Source organism: Lagopus leucura, unplaced genomic scaffold, assembly GCF_019238085.1.
Source record: "Lagopus leucura isolate 7727_CA_CO unplaced genomic scaffold, USGS_WTPT01 Super-Scaffold_73, whole genome shotgun sequence".
Classification (NCBI taxonomy): domain Eukaryota; kingdom Metazoa; phylum Chordata; class Aves; order Galliformes; family Phasianidae; genus Lagopus; species Lagopus leucura.
The window spans coordinates 75,951,366-75,972,421 of record NW_024962252.1 but is presented as its reverse complement, the minus strand read 5'-3'; the positions used below and the strand labels follow the sequence as shown (position 1 = coordinate 75,972,421).

The following is a 21,056-nucleotide window of genomic DNA, read 5'->3' as shown; positions in this document are numbered from 1 at the left end:
TTTGCTGCCTCAAATTAATAGAAGGTAGTACTATGAAGCTAACATCAGGGGGTGCAAGAAAATGGCATTGCCTTGTAGTAAAATTATGGCTACTTTCTTAGAGAGCTGAGTCCCACTGGTGTCTATTTTGTGCTACTCCATTTCAGCTACGCTGCCTGGGCTGACATAGCTGGGCTATGTGATGTAATTTCAGTTTTGCTAAACTAAGAGCAAAATCCCAGAAAGCACAAGCAGCATTACCCAGCCTCAGTGGACATACCCAGCCTTGGCTACGTTGCCTCTCCACATCTCAGCCCAGTGTGAGGCACACCGGGAGGGCAGTAGGAGAGATATTTGGTCTTGCTCTTACTAGAGGGATGCTGCTACATGCTTGCAAGTGAGCCAGGTAGTGGATGGGCGTTGTATAGAACTCCAGTCTCCCAGTCTGTCAGGCTTGAAAGTTTTTCCAGCTTTTAATTTTGTCTAGAGTTTCTCTCTTAAGACTCCCCCCTTCTTCAAACAGAGCCTCAACTCTGGCTGGGTCCCAGAGATAGATACCAAATGGTGCTTTTTTCCCTTTCTTTTGCTCTTTCTTCCTTCTCGTGAAGCTGGCAGACTCTCCAAACACACATCCAACCAACGCACAGTGCATTCGAAAACAGGCCATCTGGCTGAGCACTCCTTGAGAATGAGGAGACAAGAAAAACAACCCTCTTGGAGCTGGCAGCCGAAAGGCAGGCAGCCCGTACGGGGACTTGATCTCGTGGTGCAATCCAAGAGCCATCCAATCCAAGGGCATTGCAAAAAAGCTCTTTCCTAATGAGCAGAATACGGCTGTCTCCAGAAGCAGCTCCAAGTCAACAATTTGAGTGGGATGCTGTAACTCTCCTTGCTGCACATGTGCTCATTAATTAAAGCCACTTTGGAAGATGCCCCTGACACCCCCGCCAGAGCTGCCAGCCTACCCTCCTCAAAATCCTGCTTGCTGCTTTGCAGCCCCCTGCTGGGCAGGGAACTGCAGATCCCAACGGAATGGTGGAGCTTCAGCATCCAATCTTAACCACAAAATGGACCCATTGCATCGCTGATGAGCAGCTGCACAGGGAACGCAGTGCTGGAAGGAAGTTGCACTCCATTTGCTTTGCTGTCATTTTCTTCCCATCTGAGTTTGGTAACAACCAGAGAGCTGCAGGCAGAAAACCACTCCGGACAGATCAGCAGGCAACAGAGATGGAAGTGAGCTTAGCAACCGTGTGTTGCAATCCTTTGTTATTTTTTTTGATGGCTAAGGACTAGGTTTACAAAATCAGGATGGTTGAGGTGAATGCAGATTGTTAGTAGCCAAATCCCTTGACACAGTAGAGCAGGGAGCACTCACTGAAACCAGTAAGAGATGAGTTTAGAACAGATGAAAGATGCTACATTACATTAGGTAGGGAATGTCAGGAAGCTGCTGGAGCAGCAAGCTGCAGAAGCAGACAGTATCATCAGGCCCAAAATGGCACTGGACAAATTCCCAGACAACAGATCCAGTAAATGGCTGCTGAAGGGAAGAGGTGGGATGTACAGTCTAGAATCCCAATCCAGTAGAGGTGAATGCTGAGGAAATGCAAGTGGAACAGGGAGAGGGAAGAGACCAGGGCTGTGCATCTCCCTGGACAGCCTCTGCTTTTGTCCCAGCTGGAAGCAGAGTGCTGGGCTGGGGGATCACTGCGCTGGCTCTGTTTTTAATGAGAATCTCTGTCCTTATGCCAGCTAGATCTGAAGGTAATATCAACAGGCTGCTGATTCTGTAAATTATCAGAAGGAAGCTGGAGTTTGATTTTTTTGGGAGGTGGAAGGATTTGTAGAATATGCTTCCATGAATGTTAACTATCACAAGGCTAGAGTAATTATATTTCACACAATGACAGAATGATTCATTTGAGCCTTTGTCTTCTAGGGATCTCTGTGTTTCTGAACCTGCTCTTTTAGTATTAATGGGAGAAGTGATGGCTCAGCCTTTGTCTCAGTCAAGTATACACAAATTTCCAACGGCAAGTTACAGCTCTGCATCTCTGCATAGTTATTTCCCATGTTTATGCTGTGGCTTTTTGCATGCAGTTGTGTTTCCACACTCAGGGATTACAGCTCTTGACTTTTGATTTTTTAACTTAAGAGTAGAGTTCTGTAAGTGAAAAACTCCTTAGTTATCTTGAAAAAATATTAAAAAGTTCAGACAGCGCCACATCAGATAATTAGAAGCCTTGTGTTTCTTACCACTAAGGTATCAGAGACATTCAGAGCCTCTTCTTTTTATCAACATACAATATAGTTGTCCTGGCAGACAAAGATGAGGTCTAAAATTGAGATTTTGCATCATTATGTTTTTATACCCAGTGTTTTATAAGATTTAACGATTACAAGGAGATGTTCCTAGGCCAAAAAGAAAAAAAAAGGGGGGGGGGAAGTCGGGGGGTAGATTTGAAGGAGTCAAATATGCCTGTTATTTTTTGGTGACCTAATTCAAACAGTAGTGACCAGTTCAGAAAAATGTGGAAGTGACAACTGGCTGAGACCAGTACTAAGGCAGAATGAAGTCCTGCAGTTCAGTATCTAAACTATAATGGAGTGAATGTGAAAAGTAACTGAAAAGTTTCAGCGTGGAAAAAAAAAAAAAACAACTGAAAAGTGGCACAAAAAATTGGAAGGGATCCCTGGAACACTGACTCTACTTCTCTGCTGTCGTGATATCCTGCAACCAATAAAATTCTTTCTTCTAATGGTTGTTTATTCGCATTGTTCCTCTTAGGAGGTTATTCTGAGCTTCACTCTGCTGTTTTGAAGGCTTCTGCTAGTTTTCAGCCTGACTTTATTTATGACCAGTGTATATCTGTTTTAAGTTCTTTCCATTTTTAAACTCCAACCTGTTATTAGCCACATTTAGTAAAAGTTTAGGGCATAATTCCTTTACTCCAAATATGCGTGATTTGTCCCTTTTTTATTTTTAACTTACAGGAAAGCAGAACAATATGCCAAGACAAGATGAAACAGATGTTTCAGGTCTCCGTTACAATTCAGACAGAAATCTAAATCAGCTGAAAACATCAGAACAAAATGCTTTGTAAGTATTTCTGCACTATCAGCTACTCAGGGGATAGTTACAGGTAATATACCTTTCAGTACCTACTGCTTCCCTTTGATGTCATCTTGTTAAAGGTAGATTCCTTTTAGGAATGTGTGCAGAGATCACCATCCCTTGGTAAAGCAAGTCATCTGGAGCTCTGGGAACCTGGCGTCCCACAGACTGGATTCCAAACTTGCTGGAGATATTTGTGTAAATAGGATTGTTGACACAGAATATCACGATGTATCTCCAAGTTGTGCTGTATTTGTATTCGTCCTTGTATTCCAGTGAAAGGTTTATCTTTCTGAATTAGACTTTCTTAGAGCCAATTCCAAAATTAGATGTAGAGAAGGACCAATAACTTCAGTAAAAAAGATGAAGGGTCACCTCCTCCCTACCCTTACAGGCAGGACATGACAGATGCCAGTTAGAACAATTTTCTACTAAAAAAAATGAGTTTTGAGAGAACAAATATTTTCATAGAAAGAGTTTGCTTTCCTCCAAATATGACTCCCTTTCATAAACCCCAAAGATTTAAAAGCAAAAGAGATTTGATTGTTGGCAGTTTGGGGATTCTTCCCCTCCCTTTCCCCCAGCATTTTCCAATGGAAAATATTCAGGGTTTGGGTTTTTAGCCCTTTGCTAAAATGTCAACATTTTCCAAAGGCTGAAGGAGGGAAAAAGAGAAGAAAAGAAAAACATGTTCTGACCAGCTCCAGTCAGAGCCAAATGGCTCAATTCTGGGTATGGTCAGGGAAGTATGCTGGAGGGGAGAAAATGGGAGCGCCTTGGTTCCAAGCGCAGTCTGGGCTGAGGACTGTGTATCACAATCCATTTGTATGAGTCATTCCAGTCGACATTTCACCAGGGGAGCATGTGTAGTGGCTTTTAAGCACTTCAGGTCAATATGTTACTTGCAAACACTGCCTCACTGCTTACTACAGTCACTCTGGCTCTCTGTGTGCATGTGGGATGTGCACAGGTACACTGTGTTCAAGTCCTCCAATATTTCCATGACGTCTTTAACTCACAGAGGTAACAATAATACCTGGCACCTATCCAGACCTGTGAATTCAGCTCTCCCCCATACGTAAAGAGGAGAAAGCAGTAGAACTAAGCCTACAAAAGCCTTGGACAGCTATGGAACTGGGAGAAGCACTGGTAGAACAAAGTTGACATAAAGGCAACTAAACTACTCATGCATGTGCATGCACCATCCTGCTTTTAGTGGAAAAGAAATGGCTTCATTTCTCCAATGTGCTGCTGGTCCCCAGCTGCTTCCTCAGTCTCCAGAAAGCTGTCCCAGCATTTGGGCACCTTCAAATCTGATGAAGAGAAGGACTACCTTTGCTTCTGCCTCTCCAAGGCGTCTCCCAGAGCTGAAATGAGAGAGCTCTTGTATGGAAGACCCAGACTAGGTCTTTGTCCCCCTCTAGTGACTTGACTGCAAAAGAAGTTTTCTGAATACTACCTCCGAGCAAGACAGTCATTACTTTAGGCCAGGATGTTGAATGGTTTCCTTTTCAAAGGCTAGTAGGATATCTAAGCATCATGGGAAGGTCATATATTTATACACACTGAAACATTATCCATTAACAACATAAACAGTAATTAGGAACTTGACTTTCTGCTCTAATAAGCTGTGTGTGCCTGCTTTCCTCTCATGGAGGATGGCAGTCACAGACTTCACATGACATCCATGTAATCCTCCGGGAGACCTCGCTAGGTTCACTGTCACCAGAGAAAGAGCACGCAGAGGGACTCCTGTAACCAAACACTTGCTGAGTCACAGCTCAGTCACCCCTGTGCTTAGCAAGGCATGCCAGCCATCTGTCACCAGCACATCCTCCTCACTGCTCTGTGACTCTGCGGGGAAAACAACAGGAGGCAGATTACATTGACTGAGAAGCCAGGCTCTCGTGCATCTTGACTCTGAGTAATTCCTGCCTTGCCTTCTAACCAGTGCTAAAGCCTTTGGCTCATCTTCGTTTGGCCCTTTGTCGGGGAAGATAGTAACATTCAGGTTCAAACATTGAGCGCTTTGGCTGACTAATGAGTGACTCCAAACAAAGCCTGCTCTGGCAAGACATTGATAGTGTTGTGCAAAGTGTCCCTACTACAGACGAGTCATCTACACTGGCCTCCTCACCAGTACTCTAAGTAAACCAGAGTGTTCAAAAAAAAAAGCAGCAAAATAGAGGGAACCCTGTTTGCTACAGACTTGTGTCCCAACTATGCCCAGTAAACAGCATGTGAGCAGAGATCCTATTCTGTCTCCTGTCCTAAGTGACCTCCCTCCCGTGTTCCCCCTCCATTTAGTTGTGACCTAGAGATCTGCAGTCCTGGAGGGCGCTTGTGGGAACACAGTCCCAAGAGAAGGGCAAGTTTCTTACCACGTTCCTGCAAACCAATCAGATGCAGTGCTGCCCAGATACGTCAGCCAACCTGGGCTTGTGCAAGAAGCTTGCTGGGGGTGTGTGTTTGCATACCATGTACTCATGCAAGATTTCACAAACTCTGTGCTGCTTACAGCCAGCCTTCACCACTGAGGTTCCTTGCCCTCCTCTCTTGCATGTTTGAAAGGTTGTTTTCCCTATTAGCTCCCCTCAAGGACAAGGCACCCACACCAGCAATCTGACTGCCCTACTTCATTCTAAAGTGATGAAAGAGTGTGGAGTGGATGGAGCTTTTTTTACTCCGGAGGAATAAAGTGAACTCAATGCCAGGCACGGATCCCAGGCTGTGGAGTTCAAATCGTACTCTGAGCACATAATTCCCATTTGTGTTTGCGTGCATGCAGGGCGAGGGTGGGAGCTGGAGGGGGAGGGGGGGCTGAATATAAGAATGTAATTGTCATAATTTAATCCAAAACTACTTCTTGGAAGAAAAAAAAATAGGCCAACACAAAACAGCATGTTCAGTTATAAACACCACATGAAAGAGCTGTATTATGTTCAACTTGGTAACTGCCATCTAACTTCAATGTTCTCAGCTGCCCGCTACTGGGCCAAGGTCTTTCCAGCACTCCCCCAGCCCCAAAGCAAACAAAGGCCCCCAGACAAGCTGCAACACAGATACCAATTTCTGAGGCCATGGCAAAATTCCACATAGAAAGTTCATTATAGACAGAAGACACAGGCTGGTGGCTGGAGTGCCTGGGAGCACAGAGCCATCTGGGACCCATGGCATGCCCAGCCACACTGGGGAGAGTGCCTGCAAATCTCCTGCAAAGCCATAAAAAAGCTGGCCTGCACCATGTGGGATGCATAGTGCTTTGTAACCAGATTTCTCAGCGCTGGCCAGTGTATTCCCAGAGCCAGTCCATGCTGGCATCACAGCTGGTTTCTGATGGATGTGTGGGTTGGGAGCAATCACATCTGAAGGTACAGGGGCCCTTTTGTGCCCCTCCTTCTTCTCCCAGGCTCTCAGCTGGAGTGAGTCATCTGGTGCAAAGGAAGCATAGTTACTCAGGCTTGGATCCTTAGGGGCACTCACCTACTTTGGATGACACTTGGCCCAAAATGCTCCCAGGAATGCCAGAGACTTGGCATTGCTGAACATGATCCAGCAGTGTGCCCAGGTGACCAAGGCCAGTGGCATCCTGCCTTGTATCAGAAATAGCAGTCAGCAGGAGCAGGGAGGAGATCGTCCCTCTGTACTTGGCTCTGGTGAGGCTATGCTTCAAGTACTGTGTTCAGTTTTGGGCCCCTCACAACAAGAAAGATATGGAGGCCCTGGAGTGTGTCCGGAGAAGGGTACTAAAGCTGTGAAGGGCCTGGAGCACAGGTGTTATGGGGAGCAGCTTGAAGGAAGTAAACTGAAGTTCAGTCTGGACGAGGTTCAGAGCAGACCTTATTGCTCTCTACAACTGCCTGAAAGGAGGTTGTGGCTAGGTGAGGGTGGCCTCCTCTTCTAGGTAATGGCAATAGGACAAGAGTGAATGGCACAGGAATTGAGGCAAAATGTGATAGTGGAGATCCAGGCAGGAGGTCAGTAGCTAGAATCACTGCCACTCATGGTCTAATGAGGCAGCAGGTGAGGGGAGCAATGGCTGGGAAGGGATGGGGCATCTAACAATAGGAGGAGAGGGAATGGCTTCAAGCTGTGCGAGGGGAAGTTCAGGTTGTATATTAGGAAAAAATTCCTTCTCAGAAAAAGTGGTGATGCACTGGCACAGGCTGCCCAGGGAGGTGGTGGAGTTCCCTGGAGGTGTTCAAGGAACACATGGATGTGGCACTGAGAGACATGGTTAGGGGGCATGGTGGGGATGGGCTGGTGGTTGAGATGATCTTATCCAACCGTAATGATTCTATGAGCAGCACGTTTCTTCTCTCCCTCCATGGGATGCCCCAGGCAGAGCCCTTCCTGCCTGCAGGGCTGGGAAACAAGGAAATGCATTCTGAAGTTCTTGCTGTCCCCTGCGGTGGGGGTGTTCTGGGGTCTCATGCTAACTGCAGGCTTTGCATAGCATCTGTTGGAGCTATAGCAATATGATATCACAAAGTAAATGCCTTCTGCTTGAAGAATATGTTTGTTAGCTTTACTCTAACCTTTATTTTCCATGGGTCTGGGTGACATTATTAGCACCCGTGCTTACTGCTGAAGTGAGGCATCCTTGTTGGAGCGTGGGTGGGAGATAGGTTATAGTCAATATGGAGCGGAGCTAGAGAATGGCTTCTGTTATTTATTTCTTTGCTGTTCTTGTAGGATACATGACACTGTTTCAGAAGATCTGCTCAGTAGAATCTAATTAAAATCCGAATTGTCACCCAGGCACCCTTCAGAGATTGCGCTTGCTTCAGCTGAGCTGAATGCAGGGCTCAGCACGTGCCTGCTCCAAGGGATGGTCCGGAACAAAGGACAGGGCTGAGGGAAAACAAGACAATCGGTAGAGCTGGCTTTGTCGGCGCGTCCCAGCTGCGTGTCCTGCGGCCGAGGCAAGGCAGGCAGCGTTCCCATCCCGTGTACAGTCCCCCTATTGCTGTGTAATCCCCAGCTGCTTCCCAGCCCACGGGAGATACTAACGCCTTGGCGCGCGGGGTACCCACTGCGAATAAAAACTGCAGCCACCCTTCTCCCCCCCAACACCGCCCGAAAGGTGGAATTGAACCACTCTGTCGCTAGACAGCTACAGGTTTGAAGCCTGCACCCCAGACCACTGAGGGTCATCCGGGCAATTACAACCGCACTCCCTTCAGGCAATATGAGGCTGCAAGACGAAGCCGTTGCAAGGTCAGGGCGAGCGCTACGCAGCACCCGACAGCCGCGTTGAGCGGTGCCCCTGTCCGTGCCCCGGCCTCAGCCCCGGCCCCGCAGCACGGTACGCGCTGAAGGGACGACAACCCGTAGCTTGCTGCCGGCCCGGCAGCACGCGCGCGTCGTATGCAAATAAGGGGGCCGGCGATTGGCTGTCCCGCGGGGCGGGGGCGGTGGGTGACGCACGGCGCTTCCCAGAAGGAGTGGGGCCGCGCCCGGCGCCCTGCCTGCGCTGGGTGGGGTGGGGTGCGATGGGATGGGAGCGTCGAGCCTGAACGCGCCTGGTTGAGGGATTTCTTTCTTTTCTGTTGTTTTTTTTTTTTTTTTTAATTCTTTTATTCTTTAATAATAATGGTTAACGGCAGTATTTGGGAGGAAGACACGCATCTCCCATGAGATAAATCGCAGAACAATAATATCCTCCGGGAGGAAGGATATGCCTTCCTGACCCCCAGCGGAGTGTCAGCTCATGCCCCGCAGTACGGGATTGAAAACACTTGTGCCTCGCTCCTCGTGAACTTGGCTGCAGAGGCTATTGCCACAAATGCCTGAGCCCTTGAAAAATGACCGAGTTATTTGCCTCGAGAGATTCCTCTGAAGTGGGGCCATTTCTGCAGATGCATGTGGTTTGCAGTGATCTTTAATTATATGGCTCCTTTTGGTGCAGGCAGCTCAGCCAGCCTTTAACCTGCAAAGTGGGATTTTGTCAGCAAGAGCTGCTTGGAGAGCTGCTCCTGCCCCGTGCCAGTGTCGGGCAGGAAGTTTTCTCCCCTGGCTCACACGGGTCACATCTCTCTGCGCATTCCTTTCCCTTTACCTGGTGCTGATTCCAGTAGCAGGTGGTGTAATCTAGCACATTCCCTTTGTGCATAAAAATGCACAGTGCAAGGAACCGGGGGTGTGTGTGGGAGGAGGTGCAGGGAAATTACTCATGGGAGGAAGAAATTAGCACGGGGGGGGTGAGGAAGTCAGGTGGCAGCAGCCATCCCTTGGGCTCTAACCTGGTCTGATGGGAGTACGTCAGCCCAGGGGCCTGTTCTTCAGCCCAGCAGCAAGTGACCTTGCTGGTGATCCCAGCTAGACGTAAAAAGCTGCCCCTGCTCAGGAGAAATCCTCACCTCTGTGTTCCTTCTGTAAGGCTCGGCTTTGGGAATCCTTTCACTTTGCTTTCTTCTCCAGCACCTACTTTTTCTGGATGGCTTCTCGGTAAAGAATCCCGTTAGGGGAAGGTTTCCATCTGAGAGTGAAACTTCTGAGCTCCCCTCTTGCAGCTCTTCAGTTTTGTGAGCATCGATGTTGTCCTTCATGTCTCCCGATCGGTCTCCCTGTGCTTTGCAGAGTGACCATGGCAAGCACACAAGTCCAAGTGAAAAATAGCAGCCAGGCAAAGTACTGCAGCCTACAACCAAAGCAACCATTGGAAAGGCCAGCTCCCAAAACTTTCCTTACTTCACAGTACAGGCACTTGCTGAGGTATAGAGTGCAACAGTTGCAGAAGGTCAGGCAGTGCAGGAAGGTGCCCCAAGAGGGTCAGCAGCAATACAGGAAATGATGCTAGAGACCTCATAGTTGATGGGAAAGTAGTAACAAAGAAGTGTTGAGAATTCTCTCCTTGACCGGATGCAGGGCTGTCTAGGTTCAGATTGCTTTTGGAACGGAAGATCAGCTAGCTGCTGGCTTCCCCTGCACTGCCTGAAAATAACATTTCCAGGATCTCTGTGTGTCTGCTTCTTATGGGCTTTGGTTACCTGAGCCCAGGGGACAACTGTGGATTGGCTGCCCCAGCTGAATGACCTGGCAGAGGTGTGATGGAGGACAGGAGCTGCAGCCGTGGCCCCGCTGCGTGTTATTAAAGAGTCACTGAGCTGTGCTGTCTGCAGGGAGCCTTTATCCCAGCTCCAACCTGAACCAACCACGCTGCCTGTGTTACTGGGATGTGAGGATCTGGGCTGGTATAGTGGGCAACTGAACCCACAGCTGATGTCAGAGGTTAATGACTGCCGGTTGGATCGATAAGGCTACCAAAGATGCAGATAGGCACCTCCAAGGATCTTCAAAATGTGTAAATAAGTTAATGGACCTGTTGATTTCAGGGGCTTCCCAGCATCTCATTTGCCTTTCAGCATCTTTTTGGAAATCTCCTCAGTGCTAGGCTTCGTCTTTAGTCCAAGCATCTGAAAATATGACCCCTTGCCATTAGGAGTGTAGAATAAATGCAGTTTATCAGCATAAGGATGGAAAAACTCTCTCTCTTTTCAATAATGCTCTTAATTAAAGCATTTCTCAGTGTCTTTGGACCTAATTCTCCACCTTATGCAGACAACTACACTATGCCAAATGGGTGCAAAGCGCTGCCAATTTAGGTTTGATTCAATGCCCGTTCGAGTTAATGGAAATCCTCCCACGGAAATCAATAGGATTTGGTTCGGGCCCCAAAGTCAATGGGGAATTCTGATTTCACAGTGTTTTACGCCCACACTACACTGCTATAAGCAAAGATACAACGTACAAAGCCTGGGAGGATTTGGAAAGGGTTCTGTGTGTGACTTCTGGAGTGGGCTGTAGCCTAGGCTACTGAAGCAATGCATTGCGCCTAAGACTGTCCAGTGAGGAAGGCTTAAAACAAATCAGTCTGAGTTTTTCCCATTGGGTTTTTGAAGGGCTCTTACTTTTTGTAAATATGCTCTTGAGTTGGTTTTTGTTGTTGTTGTTGTTGTTGTTGTTGTTTGTTTGTTTGTTGTCCCAGCCTGACAGAACATGCAGGCATCTTCTGTGCTTTGTTCTTGCTTCTTGTAACCACCGGAACATGATTTGTGCCAGAAAAGATAAGCCTGTATCCTTGCTGTATTAATAAATAATTATTTGGTGGAAGGTGGGGGATGAGAAGGGCTGTTATTCTTAGCAGCAGCAATGAAATTTCAGCAGCTGATGACGTCAGTGCTAAAATGTCAGTGTGAAACAGACTGGAACAAATTAAGAGCGTAATGTCGTCACTGAGAGCCACGCTGCCCTCCGGAGGGACTGTGGCTGGATGCTGCAGATGCAGTTCAGGGGATGGGGTACAGAGGCTGCTGCTGGGAGCTTCTCAGAAGCCTTCAAAAAGCAACCACAGTCATCTCAGTCCCACAAAGGTCAAAGAAGATGCTATTTGAGCATCTCTGCCCACTTCGTGGCATGAGCTCACAGCAAGGGAAGGGCCACATCTTTAAACCGGATTCCAGGAACCGAAACCAGAAGAAAAAATAAATACAATCGGCCATCTTCTAGTCTCTTAGTAAACTGGGCTAAGTCCATCTCTGATGTCACTCTAGTGACTCAAATCAAAATGGAATTTGACCTGAGATGCCTCTTGTCATGATGTGCTGTTAAAAGAGGATGATGTGCTTGGAGCAGAGGTGGTCCTGAAGCATTTTATTACTTAATTGGACTGCACTATTACATTCAAAGAATGCCTGCAGGCTATCCAAAAATCTTGAAGTCAAGGTGTCCAGAGTTTTAATCAAACCTGCCAAAATTCCAGAACAAATGCACTCGTGCTCATTTTCAAAAGACTCAACTTTGGGATGTTTCTCAGCTAGTCACAGGTTGCATTGCTAGATCAAGTCAAGCCTGACTGTGGGGGCACAGGCAGTAGCTGAGAGGGTCACTTCAAGCCTGGCATCTCGGGGTCCCTTTGAGCCCTACATCTTCTTGGTCCTGCAGATGAACTGCCTTGTCTGCTGGGGCTGCTGGGCTGTGGGACAAGCTCTGCTCAGAGGAGGTAGGGATGGCTGTGACTGTCCTGCGCTGAGATCTGTGCTACTTTAGTTGGAAGTATGAAAAAAAGTGGAGATTTGCTGGGTTAGTGTTTCTAGAAAACAGTATTAGTGACAAAACTGTTCTGTGTTGTTTCACCCGTTTCTAGAACTGCTCCAGAGCTGGATAGTTATAGCAGACAAGGGAAAATACGCTGAGACATATGTTTATCTATCAGTCATGCCAGCTGCTTCTGGCATGCAGCAACCGGCTGACCACAGTAAGGAAAGGAGGATGTAATCAGTTAGCAAAGGCACTCCTTTCTCAGCAAAGACGATAAGGATTATTGGCAAACCCACAGAGAGTTACGGGAATAGAGGAACTGGTGTGCTGAAGTCACTTCCTATCACTCGGGAGTCCCTGTGCTTGGAGTATTGTGTTTGCTTTCCTATTATGGGTCCCGGAGTTGTCTGCATTCATTCAGACTTTACAAGAGTACTCATCCTGCCTGAACAAACAGAAAGCTCTCTCAGAGAGATTACCTCCATCTTTTATCTGGTTTGGGGGGGGAGGATCCAGACCAACTGTGAGCAGTGACAGTAGTTTTTTGCCACAGCTTCGCACCAGCACAACACCTTCCTGAGATTTGCCAAAAAAAAAAGCATAAATTAATCAATGCAGGGAAGGGGTTTGTGCCAACAGAAACACCCTTTTGCCAACACAAACTGCACTGCCACTGGAGGGGCTGGCTGGGCACTATCAGCAATCCCACTCTTGTCAGCATGGGGCCCCAGCTTCACTGACGAGGTGCTGCACGGGCAGGCAGTGCAGGAGGTTCCCAGCCAGTGAGATCACTCTAGGCTTTGCACCTCCGTGCTGGGGTGAGCCTCTGCTCCCTCATTTGTAAAGGAAGCAACAGCTATTTCAGCTGCACCTGTATCAACATAGTCAGTACAAGCTGGGTGTGAAGTCCCGCAGACACAGCTGGTCACTGACACAGCTTGTAGAAGAGAAAAAGGTCTGCTCTACAGAGCACGGTCAGTGTAGGTCTTGCCATGCACAAAGGCAGCTTGGAGTTAGCTGGTGGCTTCTCAGAGGTCTTGCCAGCAAGCATAGCAAGAACTCCTGCTGCAGCACTGCCTGCCACTAATTGCAGCCTGGCACTGAGGCTGGCAGAGTGTTCCTAAATCAAAGCTTCCTTACCAGGAATGCTGGAGAGTGTGGGCGAGGAGAAGGCAGATGAGGAGCCAAAAAGGAGCGTGTTGTCCTGCTGTCAGCATCACAGGTCTAAAGATGGGCTCAGTAAAAACAGGGAAGACAAAAGGCTGAATGCCGCCTGCACTGCTTCGCATCCAGACCGGATTTCCTAGAGCTTGGTTTGGGGATATAGGAATTAAATGTCCACGCAAAGAAAAGAAGACTTCTACTTTTTTACTTGATATTTTGGTGTGTGTGTGAAACTGACAAATTCCTGATAGACTGTCAGGGGAGGAAGGATGAATCTTTTTGGGATGCGTTTATAAATATCTGTTTATAAGTTAAGACTTACAGGCAGTACGGACCACAGTAGGAGACCCAAGCTGATCTGTGATTTTTGCAATCTCATCTGAGAGAGCAAGTGAGTGATTCCATGTGGTAGAGACATACAGCCCATGACTCACAGCCCTGAGTCACAGCACTGGGACACTTCACCGTTCAGAAACACTAGTAGTGACAGAAATCAGGATGATGAACAAGCAGCTGTTACTCATTCTCAGCTGGCCACCGTAAGCGTGTTTGTACCAGCCAGTATGGCTCTGCCTGTTTGTCTCCTCTTGCAGACCTGCAGTCATCTGGGTAGCATGGTGACATAGCTCACTTCACATTTGCCTGTGGGCAAGAGACGATCAAGTCTAGTCTCTGGCTCCCAGACTGTCCTGCTTGACTCTATTAGTCTCAGCACAGAGCTATCATGGTAATTTTCACTTCAGATTACTTCTTTCATCTCTGGACATCAGCTCACATTACAAACATGAATGCATCGATCATCACATGGGGTTAAAAGCATCTGCATCCCTATTTATAGCCAAGGCACTGAGCAGGTATACAACTCGCTTCTAATGACAAAGGAGATTTGCAGCAGAGCCAGGACAGAAGAACAGGAGATGTTACTTCTCCTAATCGCCTGCTGCTGAACTCTATGCTCTGTGGCATTCATCTCTTTCTCACGAAGTGGCAGTTTGGATGAGAACGAGTGCCCAGGAAGTTGCCCTGTTTATTCAGCCCTTGAATGCCTGTGGAACTTTTTCACTGAATTCTTTTCATGAGCATCAGCTTTGGTGCAGGAAATGATTCTGAGAGACAAAGACTTGGTTGTGTGTGTGCACGTGCGTGTGTGGTTGGGAGAGGGGAAGAATAAAAAATATATTTCCAGATGGTTGAAAGGATGCATAGCACTTTGCTATTGGCAAAAACAAGCCCTTTCATTTTCAGGATGTGTAAGTCACAGAATCGCAGCTGGAAAAAATAGGCAGAAAGAGAAGCAGTGAGGTAAAAATAAGAATCACAAATGAAAAATAACCCAGCTGATATTTGCAAATCTGACTGCTTCATTTTTATTTAAATGGGAAAAATGCACTCGCTGGGGAGGATCTTTGCAGAGCAGGTCCAAATGTGTATCCTTGCATTTTCTTGTTAGCTTCTTTGCTTTGCATTCCCAACTCCAGCCTCACAGGAAATTCAGTCCCTGGCAAGCTTTGGCTCCAGACAGGAAACGTCCTGAGGAATTTCTTCCATACAGGTACTATATTTGCTTGGAGGGATAACACTGTGGAGATATTTACTACAGTTGAATTTAACTAGCAGAATATTATGCATGTTGATTGAGTTGCTGGGAGTGATCTCTGTCTACAGCCACCAGCATGCCATGTTTAAACAAATTGCGCTGCTCTGCCTGCCTGTGGGAAGATATGCATCAGAGCTGGGCCTGATTCTCCTTCCCCTGACAGCAGCATGTCCCAGCTTATGTCAAAGATAGTCACCGAAGCTAGAGTGTAACAGAGAATCAGGTCTGTGCAGCAGGTTTTTATCACATGACAAAGCTGGTCCTGTGCTATTTGCCCCAGACTGACCTTTTGATAGGAGTGCCTGCGCAGAACTGCTGGCTGAGGCATTTTGCTCACTGGTGAAGAAAAGCCCTGTTTTTGCTTTTGTACTGAGGGGACCAGGTACAGATTGTCTTGAGCACCACGCTGCCATTCAGATGAGCTGGAGGTACCGGGTGTGTCCCAGCCATTGGCCAGCCCTCCTACACCCCTTGGGGCTCCTTTGCACACTCTCCCACCTTTCTCCACAAGTTCAGAGCAGGCTTGTTCTGCTTATTAGTCCAGAAGAGATCATACTAGTCTAAAAAACAAAAAGTGCTATCACTTGGTGCTTCTCTGGGTTACTTCAGCACCATCAATGACTGGTGATGTAGTGTGTTACTTCCTCATGCACCCCAAAGAAATATTTCTTCCTTAGCAAAACCGTGAGTGCTTTCCTGTCTTTAATATAGCTCCCAACGTACAAGGTATATAGAAAAAAATACTGATCATTCTGTGCCACAGTCTCCCAAGAGAAACGTGAGGGATTAATTTATATGGCTGGGAACAGTCCTGAGCTGGCAAGGAAATGGGCTGCATTACCCATCTCAAAGATCTGTGATTCACTACAAATACACAGAACAAGCTGGGAAATGTGCAGTAACACGCAGTGGTACTTTGCCTACTATTACAGTGCAGCCTCCAGCCAGAGACAACCCAGCCACATTTACAGGTGTGCTCTGGGAATGAGCTTTTTCTGTGGGGAGCAATGAAAGACAGACAAGCGCCTTCAAAGCCTTAAATGTCTCTATTCAACCCTGCCAAGCCATGGAAACGTAACTGTGTGCACTGCTGCAGTGTGGATGTTCTCTGTTTCTGGGGCAGGAAACACAAGTGCAGATCCTCCCACTTAGTGCCATGGGGAGAAGAAAAGATGCACAGACTCCCCTGCAGTGTTAGAGAAAATACAGCTTTGGCCTTTAGTGCCCTTTGTTACATAAACACAAGTAGCACAGACATATTAATCACCCTGCCACTGAGGGAGGAACAGAGCAGCAACCTCAAATGCCACCCACTCCCCATTCTCGCTCCCATTTGATGTTGCTATTTTAAGCCACATATTATTTCCTGCTGTGATTTTATTTTTTTTAACCAGCTTCTAATTCTGGCTCTGAGGTAAGCTGTGACATACGTACCCCTCCTCTCCCCCTCCTCTCCTTCCTCCTCCCCCTGCACCCACGTCCTCTTTATTGCTGTCTTTTAGAATCTTTCTCTACGCACCTTGTAAGCAGCTGGGTCCCAGAGGTGAATTGTTTACCCAGAAAAAAAGAGCAAGGGGACCTATCTTCTTCCTGCTTTTGGACTTTGGTGTAAACAGTATTGGAGCCATGGATTGCAGGGCAGAGCATTGTCAAAGTGCTATAGCTCTCTGCTTGGAGGGAATGGAGATGCAGAGAGAATGATCCTGTGGGGAAAGGATGATAGGCCACAGCCATAGCTGTGCTCATCTGATGAGACATGTCTCGTCCCAGCAGCATCTGCTTTGTAGCACAGAACACACAGAGGTCTGCACAGGTTTTCTCCCCTAAGCCTGCTTCTGCATGCAGGTGGCCAGCAGATTTCTAGCCTGCAAGTCAAGCTGCCTCATCCCACTGGCGCCGGATAGCAGCCTGGGCCAGAGCAAGTGTGGAGCCTGCAGTCTCAGAAAGGGCCTTGAGCAGAGGGCACTGATAAGAGCTCTGCCTTGCTAAGTTTGAGCTCTGGGAGAAAATCATCTGCTTATGCATCACAGTGGAGGAACACTGCTGGTTTATCCTCTTCCACACCCTTGCCCCTTTCCTCCCTGCCAAGCAGCCCATCCTGAAAACTTCCTCCTGCTGGATGCTGGCTGCTGCTAGCACAAGAGCAGGCTGGGCCTTGTTTCCAAGCCCAGGAAAATGGAGAGGTCCTTGGCTGCATTCAGCCAGCCCCGATGTATATGTTTCACACAAACAATCTCACACGTTTCCCTTCCTGCAACTTGCTCTTGGGGCTGCTGCACGTGGCCCATGACTGCTTGGTGCTTGTGATTCCACAGTAGTCTTTCTGAGGATCCCAGAGAGGCAGAGAGCAAGAGCAGGCAGCCCTCTGCCAAGTGGTCTGATGTTAGTCACAGCTGCTGGAAGGCTTTGCCCAGGACCGTTATTTGTGTTTCCACATCTTGGATCCCATGCTGGTCCCTGGAGAGGATTCACATCCCAGAGTGGGATACGTGCAAGCTTTTGCACATTTTCACAGTTTGCTGCTTTGAAACAGTGTGGAGAGGACTGTAGCCTGGAGAGGCAGGGAACCGGCCTCTCTCAGGCCAAGCTGCAGCCCTCCAATCCTTGCCTGCGAAGCACTGGTATTTGAATCGAGCATGCTGATATCCAGTGGAGGAGAGGGAGGGGAAAGAGCCAGCATCACAAAATGGAGCGATCACACCAGAATAAAATGACTGTTTTTTTCCAGCCTACTGCATCCCCATGGGCAGCTATTTTAAAGTTTATTGCAGAATAGTTTATCCCACAACAGCAGTGCTAGAGAATTTCCCCCTGGAGACAAGACCTCAGAAAGGGTTCTAGTAAATTGTCTTCACAGAAAATCGCCCCACGCTGGGTTGTCACACCCAGTGCTGCACAGGAGCCAGCCCGCAGCTGACAGCACCCAGCACCCTGGGGAGCTGTTTGATGAGGGTGGCTTCCCAGGGCCCGGTGCCTGCAGCGCAGCCGCTGCTGCCATCTACTTCTCAGCACCACGGTGGTGGTCTGCACAGAGGAGGGACAAACTGCTGATGGGGCACCACTGCACAGGAAAGAAAAGAAGTTTATGCCAAGCATTACCAGTTTGCTGGCACCATTCACCAGAGGCCAGTGCTGGTATTGGCTCTGGCAGCCACTAGAACAATAGGAATACTGGGAAGACACTACGGTTTCCAGATAAAATCACTGTGGAGTAGGGGCAGCTTAGGCAAGCTGGAGCAATAGGCCATATTTGTTGTGACGCTCTAGGTATGTGATAAATAACCCGTCTCAGTGTTTGGTTAGCATGGATGGACTGAGTATTACAAAAAAACAAAACAAAACAAAACAACAATAAACAACAACAACAACAAAAACACCCAGCAACAAGAGCAGAGTTAAAAAGCTTTATCCTGAACACCCACAGCTGGGCACCTGGGAATGGTACGAGGAGAGCACATGGCTGACCCCTGCCTGTGCAGCCCTAAGGTGGCCCTGCCTCTCACAGCCTGGCCTAGCAACCCAGCTCACACCAGGCTGTCTCATTAGCAACCCTGACCAAACAGAGGCCCTTTACAGCTGGTTCCCATCGCTCCTTATCTTGGCAGCTCAACTGTGGCTCATCCAGGTCAGCAAAGGCAGCTCAGGAAGAAGTTCCTGGCAATCTCCAATTAGATCTGCTCCTCCCAGGGCACTTCAGTGAGGCTTGGGCTTGCTCGTCTTTCTCATTCCACACGAGGTTTTATAAAGGCTGTGTTTGTAAACACCAGACTCCATCTCACTGCCTCCAGGGCACTGGGCTGAAGGCCAGGGAGGGATCCGAGAGACGGCAGACAGTTTTAAGAGGCTATGGCGTCCGATCGCCGCCTGGGAGAGGGCACGCCTTGCAGTTAAAAGCCGCGGTGGCGGGAGTCACCTACAGTACCAGCAGGTCTCAGCACTATTTTGTGGCTCCCTGAGGCTGAGCTTGGCTTTTACAGAAATGACCTCTTTGCATGCCAAGCCAGCTCTGCCAGGATCCGCAGGGAGGAAAATTGCCTCAAATGTATGTATGAGACCAATGCCTTGTGATGATAAAACAACACAGTGGACGCGTGTTTGCTTTTGACATGGTGCTGGTTAAATATTCACCTCCTCCCACCTCTCCTTCCCGCAGCTTGCTTTGGAGAGCTTGGTCGTGTACATGGACTTGAGTGCTCCTTTGTTACCAGGGAGGCAAAGGTCTGCTGTGGCTTGGCATCTGGTCACTGACACAGGCCAAGTGATCATTGGATAGGGTCTGTTGAAGCCTCCCAGGCTTCCTTTGCCCCAGTCCTTTGGAAAATTGGTCATTTATTTGCTGTTAATTGCCATCTTATAGCACTGTGATTTTGTGGAGCAGTGACAAAGCCCTGCTGCTGAGGACAGGCCTGACCTGGTGGAGTTGGATCTGGGCCCACCTCTTTTCACCAACTACAGCTTCAGTGGGCAAGGAAGACAAGACGCAACCTCACCCAAGCACAAGCCTGAGCCTGTCCATATGTCCAGAATTGCTGTTTTCCACACACTCCACCAGCAGGTACATTCAGACACAGGTTTAGCTGGAGCTGCAAAGCTTCCAGGCAGTGAGAGCTTTCTCATGATCTGGGCAGAGGGCAACATTAACAACCTGAGCAGAACTATGGCCGTAGCTCAGACAGGAAGCATGCTGTTTGCAGGGCAGTCTTGCCTGCACCTGTGCACATGCTTCATTGTATAGATGTAGCCTTCGTGCCCAGCATCCTGTAGGCCTGAGGATGGGATGGCTCTGGCTTCCCGTGAGGATGCCTCCATATTGGATTCTCACGGCTCCACTGTTCCCAGAAGTGGGAAATCAGGCCTGGCTTGTGGGGCCGAGACAGGGAGAGAAAAGCTGGTGGCTCCTTTAAGAGAGGAAGCCGAGAGGACTGTGAGGGAAGGGAGCTCTGGAAGCTGTGATTTTCTCTCAGTGCCTCAGGGGCTGGTTACTAAATTTGGTTACTGGGCTTAAATAATGCAGCATGGCAGAACCCAGTGGGTTTGAACATTGTCATATCCACATAATCCTCTCCTAGGTGGCTAAGATCTCTTGTTCTCTGCTGCTGCTATTTGCACAGAAGTTTGAATGTGATGTGAAACATCATCTCAAATAATTATAACTAGCAGAGAAGAGCCAAAGCTGCAAAGACCCATCTATTTCTGCTCTGCTTTGTCTATCTAAGTAATTTCTGAGGTGCCAATCACCAAATCATCCAAGCACTGTCTGATCTGGATCCAAGCTCCCTTAGTGCTCATGGAGGCTTGAATCTTAGCATTTTATGTGAGTCTATAGCTCATAAGCAAGCATAGGGATAGAGCTGCCTAATGTGGACAAACAAACTTCCTTTTGTTGTTGAGATCTTTGTTATTCACTGACCAAAAGTCCAGTGACTGGAGGATTCAAGACATCACGGTTGCTCCTGGCCCAGGAAGGATTTAATTCTCTTTCCACTACATCAGGAAGGACAGGGGATGGCTTACCAAGGGAGGGCAGAGTGACACGTACCCTGCCCAGCATGTAAGTGCTATGTAGGCCAGACCAGGCAGAAGTAGCTGCATGTCTATATGGCCTGTGCAGTATGTGCCCGCTCACCTGCATCAAGCTGGATCCAACTCTGTGGCATGAAGACAGAAGGCCCTCTGCCACCTCTCTTGTAGGGCTAAGCCTTCCCATGCAGAGGCAAGGAATGAGCACAGGACAGGAACCAGAAACCAAGCTTTATACCAGGAGAAAGTGAGTGATGTAGCCATCTGTATCTCAACTGACCTACTGCCACATACTTCTTGCAGATTTTGTGAAACAGATCAAGACCTGACAGATTACCACTCACTGCTAACGCAGCAAGTGTTAACAGCAGTGAAGGGACTTACCAGACAGAACATACTCATCTGGAATGAAATTGGATTATACCTTTCCTTCATTACCAGTATTTATTTCTAATGAGAACTGCTGTTGCAGTGCAGTTACCTCCACTTCAATAGGCTGCTCTTAGGAGAAGGATCTTTCATCTTCTGCCCATTCTCCCTAACCTGGCATGACACTTGACAGCAGGTTTTCATAGCAGAGGTTACTGGGAGAGAGCTTTTCCAACCCCCATTTGTAGGCATTGCATCTGAGTCCTT

General features: G+C 48.0%; 1 long non-coding RNA gene and 1 other non-coding gene across 5 annotated transcripts in view; one reads left to right on the top strand and one right to left on the bottom strand.

Annotated features, from left to right (window-relative positions):
* LOC122189993 overlaps nucleotides 1–21,056 on the top strand; it is a 53,455-nt gene that overhangs the window by 17,323 nt on the left and 15,076 nt on the right. Inside the window, exons 4-5 of one of the 4 annotated variants that reach the window (XR_006182057.1) lie at nucleotides 2,977–3,082; nucleotides 5,686–5,805. This is a non-coding gene — a long non-coding RNA (uncharacterized LOC122189993). Of the gene's footprint in view, nucleotides 1–2,976; nucleotides 3,083–3,177; nucleotides 5,390–5,685; nucleotides 5,806–21,056 lie in introns of those variants that run through there. The other 3 variants (XR_006182055.1, XR_006182058.1, XR_006182056.1) reach the window with 3 other exon arrangements.
* Nucleotides 8,174–8,260, bottom strand: TRNASTOP-UCA. Its single transcript has one exon. It is a non-coding gene; the product is annotated as a tRNA-Sec (tRNA).